Consider the following 6,000-nt stretch of genomic DNA (forward strand, 5'->3'; position numbering starts at 1 on the left):
AGCATGCCTGGGTCTTACCCGGAGGCCCTGGGTTCGATTCCCGGCCAGGTCAGGGATTTTTACCTGGACCTGAGGGCTGGTTCGAGGTAGACTCAGCCTATGTGATTAGAATTGAGGAGCTATCCGATGGTAAGATTGCGGCCCCGGTCTAGAAAACTAAGAATAACGGCCGAGAAGATTTGTCGTGCTGACCACACGACACCACCTAATCTGCAGGCCTTCAGGCTGAGCAGTGTTCACTTGGTAGGCCAAGGCCCTGTAAGGGCTGTGGTGCCATGGAAAAAAAGTAACAGGACTGGTGGTGGATAATTCTTTTTGTACAATATAAACACTTCAAATAGACACATCAGTGAACAAAGATTTTAGTTTTGCGATATCATCAATTATATGGTTTTGTCAGTATTTAAAAAAAAAAAAACCATGGTGCAACAGCCCCACCCCTTTCCCTTTGCCCGCCCCTTCCTTTTCCTTTGAATCTCACAACAGTTAGCTGAAGCAAACACAACAATAGGCCACACACCCCATGCCATATTGAGAGGTAAGACTCATATAACCTACGCCATCTAACTAACACACTCTCTCATTCATTAATTTAATTTTATCTAATTTATTCAGGTTAACTTCATGGACACCACAATGAATTGAAAATTTTATACCAGACACAATGTATCTGTTTTAACGACATCTTCATGTGCCGTCCTGACAACGTCCAACAACATTTCAGCATGATTTAGCAAGCACAAGAGAGCATCTCATTTTATTGCATTGATTGATGTGTAAACACCATCTAGCAGTTCTGCGTCAGCTGGTGGTTATTTACAGCGGCGTCCAATGACTTGCATATGGCTAACACCACTCAAGTAGATTTGGTGATTGGTGATTGACGATTGACTACAGGATCAACATTTACCAGTTCCCGTTTACCATTGAATTAGTAATGACTAGCAGGGTTAGAACTAACAGTTCTGTAAATATTAGTACATGAAAGAGTCTCGATGATGAGCATACTCAAGATGCAAAAATTTAGAACCTAGTTATTTTCAAATTTACTCATAATTTCATCCCAGGTTTTAATGTCAATTGTGTGCATGTACATTTGTTTAGTTATTAGATGTTTTACATTAAGGCTGAAGATGGCCAGCCCCGGCCAAAACTAGTTCCTAGTTAATGTTATTTAGAATACTGCATATTATATCATTGAAAGGTAGACCATTAAGACATTAATAATTACACTGTGAGTGACATAGTAGTTTAGGGGAAGGCCTAAAATTTAATTCTCAAATATTTAGGTTATTAGTGATCCTACTGACAAATACTTCATAACTAAAGTTATATAGAATTAAATTTCCGATTATTTATGTCATATATTTTTACTGTACGAGCTATTATAACCAATATATTCATGAATTTGTATTTTTGATGCTAAGTCTATATCAACGCCGAGCCACGAGAAGAGGGCTAAACAGAATTTAATGAAAATCGGTATACAGTCACGGAATAAGAAACTACAGTCTAAGCTATGAACAATTTTGTCGTGATTCGATCTATCCATCTCACCTTCAGCATTCTTCTGTAACACCACATTTCAAAAGCTTCTATTCTCTTTCTTTCTGAGCTAGTTATCGTCCATGTTTCACTTCCATACAATGCCACGCTCCACACAAAAGTCTTCAAAAACATCTTTCTAATTCCGATATCAATGTTTGAAGTGAGCAAATTTCTTTTCTTAAGAAAGCTCTTCCTTGCTTGTGCTAGTCTGCATTTTATGTCCTCCTTACTTCTGCCATCGTTGGTTATTTTACTACCCAAGTAACAATATTCATCTACTTCCTTTAAGACTTCGTTTCCTAATCTAATATTTCCTACATCGCCTGCCTTCGTTCGACTGCACTCCATTACTTTTGTTTTGGACTTATTTATTTTCATCTTGTATTCCTTACCTAAGACTTCATCCATACCATTCAGCAACTTCGAGATCTTCTGCAGTCTCAGATAAAATAACAATATCATCCGCAAATCTCAAGGTTTTGATTTTCCCTCCTTGGACTGTGATTCCCTTTCCAAATTTCTCTTTGATTTCCTTTACTGCCTGTTCTATGTAAACATTGAAAAGGAGAGGGGACAAGCTGCAGCCTTGCCTCACTCCTTTCTGGATTGCTGCTTCTTTTTCAAAGCCCTCGATTCTTATCACTGCAGACTGATTTTTATACAGGTTGTAGATAATTCTTCGTTCTCGGTATCTGATCCCTATCATCTTCAGAATCATAAATAGCCTGGTCCAATCAACATTATCGAATGCCTTTTCTAGATCTACGAATGCCATGTACGTGGGCTTGTCCTTCTTGATTCGATCCTCTAAGATCAGACGTAAAGTCAGGATTGCTTCACGTGTTCCTACATTTCTTCTGAAGCCAAATTGATCTTCCCCCAACTCAGCTTCAACTTGTTTTTCCATCCTTCTGTAAATAATACGTGTTAAAATTTTGCAGGCATGAGATACTAAACTAATAGTGCGGTAGTTTTCACACCTGTCAGCAACGGCTTTCATGGGAATAGGTATAACAACATTCTGCCGAAAATCGGATGGGACTTCTCCTGTCTCATACATCTTGCACACTAAATGAAATAACCTTACCATGCTGGTTTCTCCTAAGGCAGTCAGTAATTCAGAGGGAATATCATCAATTCCAGGTGCCTTGTTCCTATTTAGGTCACTCACAGCTCTGTCAAACTCTGACCTCAAAATCGGGTCTCCCATTTCATCAGCATCAACAGCCCCTTCATGTTCCAGAACGAAATTACCTACATCGTTACCTTGATACAACTGTTGGATATGCTCCTGCCATCTTTCTGCTTTGTCTTCTTTCCCTAGAAGTGGCTTTCCATCTGAGCTCTTAATATTCATACACCTAGATTTCCTTTCTCCAAAGGTTTCCTTGATTTTCCTGTATGCAGCATCTACCTTACCCAGGACCATACAGCCTTCGACATCCTTGCACTTCTCTTTCAGCCATTCTTCCTTAGCTACCTTGCACTTTCTATCCACTTGATTCTTTAATCGCCTGTATTCTTTTCTGCCCTCTTCATTTCTAGCATTCTTGTATTTTCGTCGTTCATCAATCAGGTCTAGTATCTCCTGAGTTATCCACTGATTCTTAGTTGATCTTTTCTTCCTTCCTAACATTTCTTCAGCAGCCCTACTGACTTCATTTTTCATGACTCTCCACTCTTCCTCTACTGTGTTTCCTTCGGCCTTTTCATTTAGTCCTTGTGCAACATGTTCCTTGAAACAATCCATCACACTCTTTTCTTTCAACTTGTCTAGATCCCATCTTTTTGCATTCTTTCCTTTCTTCAATTTCTTCAACTTCAGATGGCATTTCATGACCAACAAGTTGTGGTCAGAGTCCACGTCTGCTCCTGGGAAAGTTTTGCAATCCAACACCTGGTTTCTGAATCTCTGCCTAATCATAATGAAGTCTATTTGATACCTTCCAGTGTCTCCAGGTCTCGTCCACGTATACAGCCGTCGTTTGTGGTGTTTGAACCAAGTATTGGCGAGGACTAAATTATGGTCAGTGCAGAATTCAACCAGCCGACTTCCTCTTTCGTTCCTTTGTCCCAATCCAAATTCTCCTACTGTGCTACCTTCTCTTCCTTGGCCTACCACTGCGATCCAGTCTCCCATCACAATTAGATTCTCGTCACCTTTTACATATTGTATTAAATCTTCTATCTCCTCATATATTATTTCAATTTCTTCATCATCCCCTGAACTAGTAGGCATATAGACCTGCACTATTGTGGTGGGCATTGGTTTGGTGTCTATCTTGGCGACAATAATTCTTTCACTATGCTGGTCGTAGTAGCTTATCCGCTGCCCTATTTTCTTATTCATTATTAAACCAACTCCTGCATTACCCCTGTTTGAATTCGTGTTGATAATTCGGTAGTCGCCTGACCAAAAATCTTGTTCTTACTGCCAACGTACTTCACTTATACCAACTACATCTAACTTTAGCCTATCCATCTCCCTTTTCAGATTCTCTAACCTACCACAACGATTCAAACTTCTAACATTCCACGCTCCGACTCGCAGAATGTCAGTATCCATCTTCCTGATGATCGCCCCCTCTCGTGTAGTCCCCACCCGGAGATCCGAATGGGGGACTAGTTTACCTCCGGAATATTTTACCCGGGAGGAAGCCATCATCAGTACATCATTCATACAGAGAGAGCTGCATGTCCTCGGGGAGGTGGTTACGGCTGTAGTTTCCCGTTGCTTTCAGCCGTGTAGCAGTATCAACACAGCTAAGCCATGTTGAGTATTATTACAAGGCCGTATCAGTCAATCATCTAGACTGCCGCCCTTGTAACTACCGAAAGGCTGCTACCCCCCTTCCGATGAACCATTCGTTAGTCTGGTCTCTCAACAGATACCCATCCGATATGGTTGCACCTGCGGCTCAGCTATCTGCATCATTGGGACACGCAAGCCTCCCCACCGCGGCAAGGTCACATGGTTCGTAGAGGAGGCAAAAAGTACTACATAACAGAATTTATAGATAATACAATTTCTGATCATTTATGTTTTACTCATTTTTACCGTACCGACTATGATTTCAAAGTAGGTAGAAAACTAAATGTGAAGGCCTATAATATCGAAAGCTCATGAAATTGATCAACAATAACATTACGTTGACCATTGTTTGTTGTGATATTCTTTGCCTTTTATGCTGCCACTCATCTCCGATAGATGGGATTACTTCTGCGTACCTGCCTGTATACTGGCGGGAAATAGCAGGGGAGATAGATAACTCTCTTCTCTAGCATACGCTTCCTCAGATTCATACATTTTCTTATACTGCCGGTACGTAACACACTGGTTCGTCATGGCATTTCAGCTATTCAATCCCTACTCTGAGGCACTGATCGGAATGAGCAGTGTGCACATTTAACGGAATAATGGGAGAAAAGTTTTCACGGCTGCCTGTGGCCTGGTCATTCCAGCTCTGGAACTTCGGACTGTTAGATCTGCAGCATACTACCGTGAGAAAATGTTGGTTTTTCATTTGATCGAGTATTTCATATGATACAATTGCTTTTAATTGTGACACTCCTACTGGCATCATTGTAATGACCTATGTTGATTTCAGTTGGGAAAACCACTAAGGCAGTCTTTCTGTGGATGTAAAAAAGGCAGGCAGAGAGTGAAAGTCAGCCATTATAATGAAAATTCCCCAACTTGATGGTGACTGACGGTAGGCAAGAGAGCCTACCATTACAAGGAAAATTCCCTAACCCAGCCTTCACATAAACAAAGATGTTTGGTGACGTCTCGTCACATTTCTAGAGTAACATTAAGAGAGCTATGCAATTTAATATAATCATACGGGTACATTACCTAACCTAGAATTCTGTATACAATGTACAATATACAATGCCTCTTGCAACCCCTAACCTCATCTTAGTAAGTATTTATAAATAGCAATACTATATCTTCATCTCACATTATTCTCTCCGTTTTGCCAGTTCGTTACTCACATTCTTGACTATTCCTAGAAAATGTTTTCAGTGACCCATATAGGCCTACACTCCGAAAACTAGTACTTAGAAACCTTCATTTGTAAAAATTGCTAGGTATCTCAGTGTATTCCTAGATGTCTAAGGATCTGTCACAGACACTTGGACCCAACATTATAAAATATGTTGATGAACGAGTGTCATATATGTACACTTCAGACGCTGCTGGAATAAGAGATGAGGCAACAGATAAGCAGAGTTTAATCCAGAACTCTTTTTTTTTTTTTTTGTCATTACATCACACAGACACAGACTGATCTTATGATGACGATGAGATAGGATAGGACAGGACTAGGACGGAAACGATTGTGCCTTCAACTGAGGAACAGTCCCAGCATTTCATTGGTTAGAACTCACCATCTCCCGAATACAAGCTAACAGTTATGTGACGCAAACTGTGTAGCCAACTCACTTTGA

General features: G+C 40.4%; 1 protein-coding gene across 1 annotated transcript in view; it reads right to left on the minus strand.

Moving 5' to 3' along the window:
* The window catches only part of LOC136858297 (uncharacterized), a 285,771-nt gene that overhangs the window by 239,256 nt on the left and 40,515 nt on the right, over window positions 1-6,000 (minus strand). The gene's annotated exons all lie outside the window — the stretch shown is intronic.

Source organism: Anabrus simplex, chromosome 1 (genome assembly GCF_040414725.1).
Source record: "Anabrus simplex isolate iqAnaSimp1 chromosome 1, ASM4041472v1, whole genome shotgun sequence".
NCBI classification, from domain to species: Eukaryota; Metazoa; Arthropoda; class Insecta; order Orthoptera; family Tettigoniidae; genus Anabrus; species Anabrus simplex.